This window comes from Pararge aegeria, chromosome 26, assembly GCF_905163445.1.
Source record: "Pararge aegeria chromosome 26, ilParAegt1.1, whole genome shotgun sequence".
Taxonomy (NCBI): domain Eukaryota; kingdom Metazoa; phylum Arthropoda; class Insecta; order Lepidoptera; family Nymphalidae; genus Pararge; species Pararge aegeria.
In genome coordinates this window covers 5,332,362-5,348,404 of record NC_053205.1, presented here as the reverse complement: position 1 = coordinate 5,348,404, position 16,043 = coordinate 5,332,362, and the positions used below count along the sequence as shown (strand labels likewise).

At 35.5% G+C, this 16,043-nt stretch overlaps 1 protein-coding gene across 5 annotated transcripts in view; it reads left to right on the top strand.

Annotated features, from left to right (window-relative positions):
- Nucleotides 1–3,179: 3,179 nt before the first annotated feature.
- Nucleotides 3,180–16,043, top strand: part of LOC120635345 (modifier of mdg4-like) — a 129,711-nt gene continuing 116,847 nt past the window's right edge. For 4 of the 5 annotated variants that reach the window (XM_039906327.1, XM_039906325.1, XM_039906326.1 and 1 more), the window contains exon 1: nucleotides 3,442–3,934. The gene's annotated coding sequence lies outside the window, so the exon portion shown is untranslated. Of the gene's footprint in view, nucleotides 3,238–3,441; nucleotides 3,935–16,043 lie in introns of those variants that run through there. The other variant, XM_039906324.1, reaches the window with a different exon arrangement.

Sequence of the window (16,043 nt, the reverse complement as noted above, 5' to 3'; positions counted from 1 at the left end):
GAAAAGCAGGAGACTGTATTGGGTAATTTACAATTTCCTCAATCCTTATAATCCACACCAAAAATGTCCTCGCACTGCACCCCCCACGCACGTCGTACTCCGAAACCGGAGCATCCTCAGGAGATGTTGATTTTACACCACAATTATTCAACTTCTTCATTGTCTCTGGTCGAATCTGGCCCTCAGCCTACGTACCTAAATACCTACTGATACAGACGTGCTAGCAAGCGTAACGTTCCGGTACGATGCAGCGTAGAAGCTAATTACGAGAAAGGGTTTACTATAACTTCCATCAAAAGGTTTCATGTGTACATATTTTTATTAAAGTGACAATTGACGGGCCAAGCAGATGGCCCATGGTAGGTGGAAACCCATGGTAAGATAAGCCTGATATGCCCGTAATTAAACCGGCAACCACACGCTTCGGACTAAAAGACAGAAATGCTTCTTGGCAGCAGTAATAGCAGCAGTGCTTCCCCAGACGCACTCGCCAGCACTGTCACAAAAACTCTACTACTAATAAATAATGTGTTATGGTTCTTTATACCACTATAACTTAATGCTGCGACTGATTTGTTTGTTTGGGGTATCGTAAGAATCCCTACGCTATCCCAAATCACACCGGCTTTTAATTCAAAATGGCGGATTTTCGACGCCATATTTGAATAGGATAATTGGTGCAGTGCACAGCAGACGTGCTTCTTGATTCCTTACGTCATTAAACTTAACATCTGGAAATCCTAACTGGTGTTATATATGCACAAGTGCGTTTGTTTTTCCTTACCTCACGCTCTAACTAAGCAATACGCTATCCCGAGTGACACCGGCTGCTGTAAATTCAAAATGGCGGATTTTCGACGCCTTTTGTGAACAAGATATTTAGTGCAGTGCACGGCAGTCGTGCTTCTTGATTCCTTACGTTATTAAAATTACGTCTTGTAATCCTGACTGGTATTATAAATGCCCTAGTTTGTTTTTGGTAAGTAGTAAATTGAACGGACGGGGAGTAGCATTGGCTACCTTTTTTTTTTTACGAAAAACATCAAATCTCCAAGTTACTTTTTTTTTTCAATTACGTGTACAGTTTTATTAACGTTCTTATCATTCCTCTGTATTATTTTTAATAAGAGCTGAAACAGCAGGAGAATCTGTATGGTGTAATTTATAATTTCTTCAATCCGTATACCTAGGTACTTCACACCAAACAGATCCTCGGCAATGTACCCTCTACGCACGTTTCGCTCCGAAACCGGAGCATCCTCAAGAGATGTTGACTTTACAATGAACTATTTATTAAGTCAAACCGAACGAAAGACGGAGATTTTTTTTTAATCAATTAAAACAAAAACATCACTAGCGGAGTACTAAAATAATAAACATAAATTAAAAAAAAATTATAAATAAAATATACTTACTTCATATACGTTCACATATTATATAAAAAATATAATAGAATATAATTATACAATATATAGGTACCTATATGTCATAAAGGAAAAGAAGAAAAAAAATTAGACTTTAAAAACAAACTGAAAAAGGGGGGAAAAAGGCAAATACAATAAAAAGGAAATGATAAATGTGTTTTTTTAGTAGTTTTTTTTTAAAACGGGTACCTAGGTACAGACTGCGCACGCCTGATATGAATAGGGAGAGAGGAATTGAGAGAGCTAGATTATAGATTGAAGTATTATGAGGAGGAATCTTTTATCTTTAAAATAAGATTAGGTATCTTTCGAACGGAGAGATGGATTTGGATGAGGGCACTACAACTCACATTCTTTGAAACTGTCCCAAACTTACCTACCTACCTATCGTCTGTATGACGTTCTTTTTCCTAAAGTTCCACAAAAATCTACACTAAGGACTGAACACAAAAATTAACAAACATTTAACACTTAACGTCCTTTTAACGTAGATTTTTATGTAAATGTGTAGAAAGTAATTAAAATAAAAGTTTAATGTAGGAATATAAAGTCCATATTATTCATATTTGTTTTGTCTGAGCTGTCTTAGGTTAAGAACTAACAAGCTAAACACAACTATTTATTTGTAGGTAGGTACATATTTAAAATTATCTTTTCATTAGTTTCACCGCTCAATCTCTTTCGTGACTTTTCCATTTACCTACAAGAACATTGGCGAAGTACCTTGTGCCCAGTTGACACAGATAAAAGCCATACACAAAAATTGAATTGCACAAACACTTCTAAATGGTTTTAAAACAAAAAAAACTGCAGAGTTTTGTCCTCGGTGCCAATCTGCAACGATTACATAGAGGAAATAAAAAATAAAAAACCAGCTGTGAAACATACTGCTACCTACCTATATTGCAGAACGATGTGAACTAAGTAAGCGTGTAACTTTTGATCGTTACAAGTATTAAAATAAATACCTAAATATAAAATTTACTAGACACATAAAGAGTCAGCCATCTACCTAACTAACAATTGAAATAGCTATTAATCAAAAACACAACATGTAATTGCATTCTAATATTTTAAGTATTAGACACATTTCAACAAAGTTATAAGGTAGGCTACATCACAAACCTAGATAGGTACCTACCTACCTACCTACATTTTAAATTAAAACATCAACTCAGTTATCGTTTAAAACACGGCGAGTTTAACTAACTGTACCTACATAGGTAGGTACCTACGTAGTTCAAGTTACGAAGCTATTTCGAAATACCAGTGCAGCCGTGACTTGCTCAAAAAATGTTAAAATGAAATTTTTATATTATTGATTCCACGAGCCAGTCACTGGCTATACAATTTTTATGTAATAGGTATCTAACCACAAATGCAATATCGAAAACGATATACTTCATATGGTACGTACAAGACACCCACACTAGCACATAATTACATAGAAAAACAAGCCCAGCCGTTCTCTCCTATAACTAGATACATTAATATGTAGTATAGAAAAAAACTTCGAAATAGTACGGCTTCACTTGATTTCTTCGCATCAAAGATAGGAAATTTAAACGTTCAAGTATGAACCACTAGAGCGTTTAAAGTCCAGTTTTCTTTGTCATAGACAGGCGGCTATCTCTTTCGCGCATCCGAACGGTTTCGAGTTTTCCCGTGCACGATCCAACTCAAAATACGCCAAAAATGACGTCGTTCCTCGTCGAACCAAATGGTTTCGAAAACAGTTTCACGACGCGTTTGCCCACGGGTGCTGCTTGCCCGCGCGCCTTACTTTTCGGAATTTTCCAATCCGTAATACTTCGTTAGTTACAACAAAAACAAAATATTTGTCCGTTTACATTTTTTTTGCGACTACGCCAAATATGAAAGTCGATATGGTCGTTTCTCCCCTGGCAGATGAGGCTAAACCGGCAGATTTTAGACGTCAACCTACCGAGCTAATCGTGTATCTAAACGAGTCAACACTAAAATAGGTCGGTTGTCGCATAGAAAATTCTGACAGAACATATCCGTCACGAGAAATAATGTCGTTTTTATTACATTTTTTGATAAATTATTATTCTAGTTTCGATCCGGCGGCGACGGCCTTATCGATTTTCCTATTAAACGCGCCACTGTATATTGTACATTTTCGAAAGACCAACGTCTCAGTGTCTAAGCGCTTTCGAAAAACGTTTTATAATAATTTTGTCGCTGCGAACGGACGTCAGTCGCGCAGTAAATTAGTGATAATTCCGTTCATTACAGTGTAATTTAAAGTTGGAATATGGGTTAGCACCCCCTAAGGCTAAATACGTGCTTGACAAGATGTTACGGTTTGATGTGTTTGCACAGTGTAACAATAGTGAAAGATCATATTTTGTTTTTCTATTAGTTGTGTCTAGTGCATTCTTTTTGTGAAAGTGTTCAGTAGAATTTTCTTTTTTTTTGTGCTGGATGCTGTTTGGTTTGTGTTTCGGATGTGTGAATGTGGATTTACATACGTTCCTATCATTCCTGTAAGTACTTTTCCATTTATTAGCGTAAAAAACATAAGTTTCTCGTATGAACTGTACCTATGATTTACATCAAGTAGGTATGTTTAAAACAAACATTTTTTTTCTAGGCTATGTTGCTGTCAAACAGGGTTCTAACAGATTAAATAACACACAAACTTTTTCTAATAAGAATCGTAGTCTAACCAAAATGACCTTTACACTTTACAGCTGTTCTGAAATCGTTTCTTGTTTGTTAGCTGTTATTTAAGCTGGTATTTAATTTTGTTTACAAAGAAATAATTTGTGCATAGGCAAAAATACCCATCTATACCTCTATTTCTGACATAAAATACTGCAAAAATTATTTGAAACCGTACTTATTTGGGAAAGTAAATATTGTTTAATTTGCTTTAATTTTCTGAAAGTTTACGGTTTTTCTCAAAGCTTATAATGAATTTGCTGTGTGAAATATGATATAATTTAATAAATGAATTGCTCCATAGCTAAAAACATAACATTTTGATTTTCTATTGAAGCAAAGATATATCATCTTACAGCCTAAGTTCCATATCAGCATACTTTACATAAGAATAGCAATGGGACCAAGTGTTTAGTTGGTTTAGTGGCTAGCTTGATTAACCCATGGCCCTGGGTTAAATTTATGGGTTGAGCCATGAATTGTTAGGTACTCGGACCTTCTGTTATAATTTCTCAGCCCCAAGGTTTGGAAATTGGCTGTGTAGAGCTTCTGCCTCAGAGAACAATTTAAGCTGTGCTGTCCAGTTTATTATCAATATGTGATACTAATCAATGAAGCCTACCAACCCACATTGCAGTTGAATGGTGGGTCTATACTCTAAACCCGGTGGTTTTGAGAGAGCTTCAATGAGACAAGGCATGTGTATCTTTCGGACTTTAATGGGAAAATAAGGTCAAGGTTATCCTTTCATATGACTGAATTGTCTCTGGTCTGGTGGGTGGCTTTGGCTGTGGCTAGTTACCATCCTACCCACAAAGATGGTCATTAAAGGATATAAGCGATCTGGTATGATATATGATGCTGCGTTCAAACCAATTAGGGTTTTAGTTTAGTATTACTGCTATAGCCCTAATCAATAACTCGGCAAATTAGCAGTGTGAAATAATGTTAAATGAATTAAATTGTTTATTAGCTTGAAATATATCATCATAATCATCCTTAGATTACTATCAAACTTCACAGGTCACCCTTATATATGAATAATTTAGTGAATAATATACATAAATATATATAAAATACAAATAAACACCCGGACAATAAAAAAACATTCATGTTCATCACAGAAACAGTTGTGGGAATAGCAAACCCACAGCCTTGGACTCAGAAAGCAGGGTCGCTGCCCACTGCACCAATCATAAGCTCCAGCTTATGACTGACTCAACTATTGGGGCAGAATCTATAAATACTGACCATAAAGATTTTCTATATTTCCATAACAAGCTCCTTAATGACAACGGCCGATTGGTGCAGTGGGCAGCGACCCTGCTTTCTGAGTCCAAGGCTGTGGATTTGCTATTCCCACAACTGTTTCTGTGATGAACATGAATGTTTTTTATGTATATCATTCACTATTCATCAGTCATCTTAGTACCCATAACACAAGCTACGCTTACTTTGGGGCTAGACGGTGATGTGTGTCATAGTATATTTATTTAATGAAGAAGAAAGAAAAGCTTACACTTGTCAAAAATCACACCTGCATATTAGCAAAGGCCGGAGATAAAGAATTTATCTCCCAATTTCCCCCCAACAAATTATCCACAATAAAATTAACTTCTCCAGCTGTCTGCAAGAGAAGAAAGGAGCTGGACATGATAAGTATATTATTTTGATATTATTTCAAACTGTGGCAGGGGATATACATTTTGTACTTTCTTTGTGGACAAAAGGTACCCATGCTAGCAATGCTGAAAGAAAGCAATCATTTATTCAAGGTTGCAGCACCCATCTCCAGTAGGTACTCAAGTTATATGACTACAATTCTGAAGTTAGAATTACGTTTCCATCTTGAAGTCCATTTAAAAAATTATGTATCTTAAAAAAATAAAACCTGTTAAAGTTTAAGACCAGAGGCACAGCTTTGTCTGAAATTATTTAATCAAAAAAAAAAAATAGATAATATGATAATTTTTCTTAACCGCCAATCTAATGAGCCAAATAAGCATATAAATTTAACTGTATAAAACCATAAAAAAATTCTAGCCAACGTTTTAAAGAACTTGTTGGATGCATAAATAATCAAGGTTGTATTCTGTTTATTAATGTAGATATATAATATCAGTTATGTTTTCAAGCTTTGATGCAAATATGTATAAAGGTTTTATGAGTTTTACCACTATCATTCAAATGAGGAATGTTAGCCTATTAATATCACAATGCTGAGCGCATCCCTACTGAAGAAGAGATTTTAGAGAATAGACCCACCACACTGCTCCAATGTGGCTTGGCGGGCTATAGCTATTAATATCACATGTGCTCTAAGCAGGAATTTTCTAACTCTGGACTGGTAAACTTGACAGAGACACTCAGTACCTAACAATAACTAGCAAAACATAGGTTTTTTTTTTCCTAGTTTTGTGACATGGTACATTCATCTGTGATTAAAGAATTTTATTATTTGTCCCAGGGTATCATCCATTCGTGAATTCATCCCAGTTCCTCTAAGATCTACTGATTTAAAAATGGAATACTTGTGAAATGTTTCTCTCCGGTCTAGATAATAAAAAACTGCCATCCATGCCTCCCAGTTTGCGGGGTTGTTGACATATGAGCAGCTAGTTGCACTTGGTACTTTATACTGTATGTTCTTATTTTCTCTCTGTTTTATATTTAAATCCTTTTGTATATCCTTTTTAGATGCATATTATGATGGGATATTAATCATGCTTCTCATGACCTTGTTTTGTAATCTAAGAATTTAACTTGAATCTTGGGATCTGTAGATGCACTGGATAATTTTTTGTTATTTACAGGCAAGTACTTTTGGTAGGTCTATGATAGACAGATTTGATTGCAACTTTCTATCCATAGGAGAGCAATTGCTTTAGTTCTTAGATGTGTTTAATGAACATTAGCGTATCGAAGATAATCATTCTTGAGAATCATCTATCAATCATCGACAGCCGAGTGGCGCAGTGGGCAGTGGGCAGTGACCCTGCTTTCCAAAGTCGTGGGTTCGATTCCCACAACTGGAAATTTTTTGTGTGATGATCATAAATGTTTTTAATGTCTGGGTGTTTATCTGTATATTATAAGTATTTATGTGTATTATCTACATATAAAAAATATCATCAGCTATCTTAGTACCCATAACACAAGTTACGCTTACTTTGGGGCTAGATGGCGATGTGCGTATTGTCGTAGTATATATATATGTTTTGTATGTATTTTTCTTTATACTGCACTCTCTCACTCTCTAGTATGCAGCAGCCATTTAATTGACTTTCACTTGTTATATCTGCTTGAAATTTAGTATGTACATTAAATCATTTTTAATGAACTCTCTAAGGTCTTACATATAACTGTGAAATTGTAAAGTGTATTGTCACACTTTAACTGAGAGCACCTTTCATACGAGTATGTCAGAGTGTGACAAAACACTTTATATTTTGGTTACTGTGAGATGGGTTTAGAGAAAAAAATACTTGGACAATTTTTTTGTGGCGTTCTTCTTAGAGCAGAGTTTGTTTGGAACCCTTATAGCTAAGCTTTAGTTTGACTTTACAATAACCTCACAATAACGGAGAAATTAATATGTATATTGCAATCAATTGATTTGATAGTGTAATTGGTCCTTTCTAGTTAAATTTAAATAACAATAAATAAGTAAATAAACGCCTGCAATGGTATGCGCAGCGTTGGTCGACCCCCGACGAGGTGGACAGACGATATCAAGTGCGTCGCGGGAGCCGCTGGATACAAGGGGCACAGAACCGTGGAATTTGGAACTCCCTTCAAAAGACCTATGTCCAGCAATGGACGTCTATCGGTTGATATGCTGATACAGAGATCGGTGGTTTTTATTTTTTAAATTAATTTTTAAATCCATGATTCATCTCTTGTTAGCGGGTTTCTAGGAACGACATTTATGATAGATAACTTTAATACTTTATAGATGTTTTTAATTTGCGCAATATTTTTTTACCCATTTCAGTGTATGTGTGTGTGTGTGTGTGTGTGTGTGTGTGTGTGTGTGTGTGTGTGTTGTGTGCGTGTGTGTGTATGTGTATGTAGCCGTAACCCCTTCTCATTGTTGGAGGAGACCCGTGCCACGTGGACACGTTAATTTTATCCCTTGTCAGGGGATATAATTCTTGTCTCTGGCCTGTGATAACCGAGCTGGTGAGATTGCCGTCAAGGGCTAGCCTGTAGACACAGAAGTTAGAACATAAAGAAACCGTGTACACGACTAATATTGCTGCATCAAAAACTACTTCACTTTGGAACGGTTTCTCGAACAAACTGTCAGTCACTACATACCATTTAGTAGATGACAGTATTCATTTTACCACTTGATGACAGTAATTATGTTCTAAGCGTTCACCATAAAATGTAATAAAAGGGAAAAAGTTCGTGAGCTAGGAAAATTCCTTGGGTGTAAAGTAAGAAGTGTGTGAGGCGTTTTCACTGTTCTTGGACCCAATGGACTACCTACGTACAAAAATAGCTGAATGTGGATTCTGTATATTCTTAATTCAATGCCTATAGGCTGTAGTGTAATAATTAAGAAAAAAAAGGTAAAATTTAGAAAAGATAATGATCTGAACTACACAGCATGAAACAATAAACTGCTAAATTTATCTCTCCTCATATTTACCTAGTCTATAAATAGAATTCTCGTTTGTAAATATGAATTAATTAACTTCCTAGACAGCGATTTAGATTCTGTCTAAATTTTTTTGTGCTCAATGCACCAAAATTGACGATGTATTTAAATGTAAAAATATAAACCTTTTTTTTTTATTTATGAAATTTATGCCAATATTTGTTTTTTTTTATACATTTTCAAGATGCGCAGAACTTATAATTTATGTAGTAAAAAAATAAAAGTTTTTCGATGAACCATCTACGACAATTAATATAACTGCTTTATTGTTCTACAAGTTGTTTTTTTTATAAGTTAGCTCTTGACTGCAATCTCACCTGATGGTAGGTAGTTATGCAGTCTAAAACGGTAGGTACCGGGCTAACTTGTTAGGGCTGTGGAATATTGAAAAGATATATTAGAAATTCCCATATTGACCCTCCCGGGCTTCGAACCAGAGGACATGCCCAGCCCCTTATCAGGGAGGTCTTCAAAATTCATTGTTATTCCTTTTCCGTGCTTCGGAGAGCACGTTAAGCCGTCGCCGTCGACCTACTAATAGTTTCAGCCTTTCAATCGTCATTGTTTTACTAAGTTTGAGTTTTTAGTCAGTCTAGGTATCAGTGATTCAACCAAACATAATATTAAGCTATGATTTCTGTCACTATTTAATGAACGTGTGAATAAATGATTTTATTATTTCTCTATCATTTATTTATATTATATATTTTTTATTTAATTTTCAACAGTGAAATTATAAAAGAAAAATATAAAACACTATTAAAAATTTATTGAAAAAAAAAACCACTACTCCGCTTGTGGGGCTTTTGGGTACCCTAGCAACCGGCGGTCAGGGCTTCAGAGTGAGGAACCTCATTTTATTATTATTATTATTGACGGCCGAGTGGCGCAGTGGGCAGCGACCCTGCTTTCTGAGTCCAAGGTCGTGGGTTCGATTCCCACAACTGGAAAATGTTTGTGTGATGAACATGAATGTTTTTCATTGTCTGGATGTTTGTCTGTATATATTATAAGTATTTATGTGTATAATTCATAAAATAAAATATTCATCAGCTAACTTAGTACCCACAACACAAGCTACGCTTACTTTGGGGCTAGATGGCGATGTGTGTATTGTCGTGGTATATTTATTTATTTATTTATTATTGAGCGTGGTGGGTCATTACTCCAGTTCTCTCTCCTATGGGATAGGATGCCCAGCTGTGGGCCATTTTTTAGTAGCAGTTTTCGTGACAGAGCTCGTCCGGTGAACTACTACCTCAATGCTTATTTCTGCCGCTAAGCAGCATTGTTGCAATGCTGTGTTCCGGTCTGAAGGGCGTGGTAGCTGGACGTGTCCCTCGCATACCCTGCGTAAAGTGGCGTGCATAGAGGGTATGCACAGGGTATGAAGTGTCTAACCGCATGTTCGAGAAACACTACTACAGTGGAGTGGTTTTTGATGCTTCAATATTAACCGTGTACACGGTTTCTGTACGTTCTTAATTCTGTGTACGCAGGCAGTGGCATGCATAGAAGGTATGCACAGGGTATGCAGATGATGAAAAATGAAGAAAATCTCCAGTACGAGTTATAAATACTTAAGGGTAGGCTTTTTATAACTCTTACAATGCTTCTCCTTAAGTTTTATATTAACTCGTACTGCAAATTTTCTTCATTTTATTTTATGCCGATGAAAAATAAAATGAAGATACCTTCTGTGCATGCGTACACAGAATTAAGAACGTACAGAAACCGTGTACACGGTTAATATTGAAGCATCAAGAACCACTCCACTTTAGTTGTGTTTCTCGAACATGCGGTTAGACACTTCATACCATTTAGCAGTTGACAGTTATTGTTTTACCTCTAATGTTCTGAACGTTTACCATAAAATGGGAAAACGTGAAATATTGCTCTAGCGGTCTAGCTCAATAGCTGAATATAAATAAACTGTGAGATGGTGATAACAAACACAAATTTACCCGGCTAAGTTTGTTGGGGACCAGGGCGCGTTTGGAACCCTCGTAGCTTTAGGTTTATGTTGGCGAACGAAGCCATCCCCTTACACTTATGTAAACATATATGTATGAACGGTGCATAAGTGCCTGTGATAGGCCTACATGAATGAAGAAATTTTGAATTTTGATGTAGGTTTTTTATTAGTGATTTTAACATAAAATCATGACAGTCAGTATTTTTTTTTCTTGACATATGGCCCCACCTGTTAGGCATCGAATTAATAACATGCAGAATCCTCATTCCGCCATTATTGTATCTGCATACAAAAAAAAAACAATAAGCTAACGATGAACTATTAAAGTTTGCTTAAGATACTGTCATGATTTTATGTTAAAATCACTAATAAAAAACCTACATCAATATTCGATGATGAATTTACATAAAAAAGATCACGGAACGAAGCGCTAAAAAAATACAAATTACATTTCGAAATAATGAATTTTAATTAATTATACACACAAGTCTATATTTCTTTGCAGTTGTATTGATCTTTTGACGACCTCTCTGGCGCAGTGGTGAGCTGTGGCCTTTTAAACAAGAGGTTCTTGGTTTGAATCCGGCAGGGGCGATTGGGAATTTTTAGTTTTGATTTTTCTCTGGTCTGGAGATTCTACTGAGAAAGACGTGACATCAATCCTGACTTGCCGTCCGATGGATTATTTAAAAAAACAAAAAACACATCCGATGCGAGTAACTATTATCTTTAACCAACTTTTGTTGGCATTACACATACAACCATATATTTGACACATACATGCACATATATATATATAAATATATATGTATATCTTATATCTTTAAACGAGCGATTCTTGTATAGTTATAATTGGAATCTCGGAATCGGCTCCAACCATTTTCATGAAATTTAGTATACAGGGGGTTTCGGGGGTGATAAATCGATCTAGCTAGGATTCATTTTTAGAAAATGTCATTTTATTTGTGTTTTCCGGTAATAACCGATTTGGTGCAGACGAAGTTGCGCGGATCAGCTATGTAATAATGATTATAATATTCCCTTCAATGGGTATATGAAATAAAGACGAATTTGCCTTTCTGTTAAAACTACAAGAAAAAACATTTAAAATATTTTAAGCAGTTCTTTCAATAAAATAATTTCTTTTGAAGCAAACTCTTATACTATATTTTTAAATGTCACTTATGACTTCAAAAAAGGTTCGATATACGAACTCGAGAAAATAGGTTTTCTTTACATTATATACTCTTTGCAAACAGACAATAGAAAATCTATGATTAAAGAAGCATAGTCTTTGTCAATCGAACATTTATAATGTTCAAACTTATAATTTTTAATTATTTATGGTCGAATATCGTCCAGTAGTTGATTATAAAATGACCCAGACCATATTCAAATATGATTCGAAGCTTTTTTTTGCTTTCCGCGTTCAAAAATATACACGCGGATGCTAATGAGTATTTCAAAAAGTTTGCGATCTAATCTAAAAATAAGAATCTATTTTCGTATTTCGTTGAATTAATTAGATAATCAAAATGGAGTTAATGTAATATAATAATAGGTAATACCGGAATACGTTTTTACTCGCATTCACTCCAGCATGCCACATATCTAAATACTTGAGGTGGCATTAGATATGTTTTCTTCAAGTGCCTGCAGTAGCTCTATTTAAAAAAACTCGACGCTTTATTCATATAAAAAAGTTTATGGACGAATGTAAAAACGTATATGTAAAAACATGTATACTTATTTTTTATTTTATGACATTTATTTATGTATTTTAATTAACTGTCTCGAACACTGCATATAACTTGCAGTTAGTAAAGCAATCTATCCTTAACCCTATCCCTACTAATATTATAAATGTCAATGTAAGTTTGTTTGTTACGCTTTCACGCAAAAACTACTTAACCGATCCTCATGAAACTTTGTACACATATTCTTGGAAGTGTTAAAAGTAATATAGGATACTTTTTATCCCGACATTAAGCTCGGTTCCTTTGGGAGAGGGGATGAAAGTGTTTGACGATTTTACACCATAACTCCGACAAATTATAATCGATTGAAATAATTATTTTTGTTCTATAGGGGTTATAATATGTGTTTAATTTTGCCCAAACTTTGTGTAGATCTGATTGGGAGATAGAGGACAGAACTCCTTAGCGGACGGCAGCAAGTCCCTTATTTAAGGCTTATTGAATAATTTTTTTTTTTAGAACTACAACTAAATTGAACGCCACATCAAAAAACAAAATCAAACGCAGACGAAGTCGCGAAAGTTATGTTAGTTACACCATTTATAACTCAAGAACGGCTGGACCAATTTTTATGATATTTGATTTTTTAGATTCCTCTTAGACAGGAGTAGGATTATAAGTATTTAAATGTAACATTCATAGAAATAAAATGATACGCGGTACGAAGTTCGCCGGGTCAGCTAGTATATATATATATATATATATATATTTTTTATTATAATTACTTAAACTGAAGTATTATATTAAATAATTATTAATTATCAGGTAATCGATAATGGTCGATCATAAAGCGGGAAAAACCGAGGGGAGCAGCTAATAAAAAAACTAGTGTGTACTTATGTACATGCGTTAGAAGTTATTTTTATTTTATAGTTAAGTTATACTTCATTGGCGTAACAAGATAAAGATGTTTTCAAAAATGTTATCTTTCGCCTTATTCTACGTTTGTAGAAAAAACGACACTCGCAATGAAAAAACAAAAAAAGGTATTTAATTCAAAATTTATTTATTTCAAGTAGGCCTAATATAAGCACTTTTGAAACGTCAAGTCTGTCTGTGTTTAGTGATTCTACCGAGAAGAAGCCGGCAAGAAACTCAGCAATAATACGTAGGAAGTAGTATTATCTCGTTAAATAAAGTTTATTTAAATATCAACAAAAAAAATATTTCTACATATTTAAATAATAAACATAATTAAATTTGGAATAATAATAGACTCATTATCAGCCAACCAAGTTTCACTAAACAATTAACATTTGAAATATTTGTACAATTGAATCAATTTAAATCACTTGAACGAGCCCGCAGACTTTGACAATTTAAAGTGTGCACTGTCAAACCTTATCGCTAACTTCGGGGTGTCGGTTTTTTGTGACGGTGTGCGCGCGCATTGTCATTTACTCTCATAATTTGTCCCTAACGCGCCAAAGGAAGTGTAACTTCGAAAATAAACAGATAACAATAGTTTACATGTAAATAAGTCGCTCACAAAACTAACTATTTATCGTCAAAAACATTCACGATAAGGCTATTGTTTAGTCCAAATTTTGACCTATGGTCTAAGTTGTTGTTATTTATCTTTGTGTACCGAAATAACATTTAGTCAAGTTAAGTCAATAGCTTATAACAGTCCACTGGTTGTCTAAAGGCCCCTCTCCACTGGAGGGGGGGGGGGGGGGGGGGTTATTTGTCAACAAACTTTACCAGGTACATTGCTCTTATTCAGGTAAATTCTCCTTTTCGAGTTAATTAATATTAATGTTCTTTTTTAAATATATGTTTATAGAAGAGCGCTTGACTGCAATCACACCTGATGGTAAGCGATGCAGCCTAAGGTGGAGCGCGCAATGTTAGGGTAGGCGGTGCTTTTGTGCATGTGTGGAGTGCACGCCACTGCAGACGGGTCGCTGATCGCAATAGATGGTACAAGTCAGTGGCGCGCACTTGGTTTCCTACCAGGGTATGCATACACCAGGAAAATTGCATAAAACGACAAAAATCCTCATCCTATACGAGTTATATTATTAATGTTAGGGTAGGCGGTGCTTTTGTGCATGTATGGAGTGCCAGCCACTATTAGTAGTAGCACAGAGAACGCTGTCAGTCCTACGCTATATTACCTTAGTCGCCTCGTACGAGATCCGCGGGAAGAGGAGGGTTGGTTACAACTGTATTCTGATCTGCGGTCACCATAGGTACCGCAACAAAATTTTGTAATTACATTTTCAAAATGAGTGAACTACCTAAGACGGCCGACTGGCGCAGTGGGCAGCGACCCTGCTTTCTGAATGTCTTTCAGTGTCTGAGTGTTTATATGTATATTATTCATTAAAATATTCATAAGTCATCTTAGTACCCATAGCACAAGCTACTGGCTAGATGCGATGTGTGTATTGTCGTGGTGTGTTTATTATTTATTTATTTATTTACATAATATGATCCGTTAACTTTCGGCACTAGTGAAGCTTTTTGTAAATGTATTATTACCATGAATATTTTTGCTGCCAAGCGGCACTGTAAAGTTAATAGCACTTATATTAAGCTCATACTCCTGATCGGTGTCTACGCTAAATCGCTTTGCAGCACGTCTTTGTCGGTAGGATGGTAACAAGCCGCGGCCAAAGCCTCCCACCAGACCAGACTGAATCCCAAATTGCCCCTGTCGGGAGTCGAATCCGGGACCTCCCACTTAAAACCACTGCGCCACGGAGGTCGTCAGAAGTCCGAAGTCTGCACGCACCTTTACCTTTCATCCAGGACGCCTCGCGTGTCACACCACATGGCGCTGTCAATATCGGACCCAATTGATCGAAAATCGATTTATAAATCGGCCGGCGTGTGTGTTTTTTTTTTTTTTTTCGTTTAAACCTCTCGGGCACTCGACGCTCGCGCTCTCTTTTTTTTTTCACCGACGCGACGTTTTCGTCAATCGATATTTTACCAGCTACTTTATTAATGACGTGACTCGTTTATCGATTTACATGTCGATCGAACGATTAATCTTTGCGTAGTTCTAACACGTTTTTTTTTTAATCAATAAACCTGAGACATTGGGAGTGACGAAAAGAAAAGAGGAAGACAGGAGATTGCAACCTTCTAGAAATTTCTTAAATATAGTTCAACGGGTACTATATTTTTAAAAATGTTGATTAACCATGAAGATCTTAATTTAAAATCTTCTAGAAATTACCACAGCATGCTTAATTAAAATAAAAATAATCTAAATTTCTAAAATCTAAAAGTTGGTTAACTAAGAAAAAAAGAGTTGAAACTAAGAAAAGGGGCGATAAAAAAGTAAAACGGGAAATAAATAAATTCGAGCTATGTAAGTACATGTTTGACATGTTTTTTGAATGAGGTCAAATGCCTACTAAAAATGTCACAATTGCTTCTGTGCGCATTTAAAAGTGAGCGAAGTTTTATTTTTTAGGGATTAGGGAAGTACTTTGTAAGTGCCGTCCAGTGGCGTGCGTTGTATATATGCAAATAAGCAGTGCATACCCTACCCTCAGGGTCATACAGAGCCTTCAGAT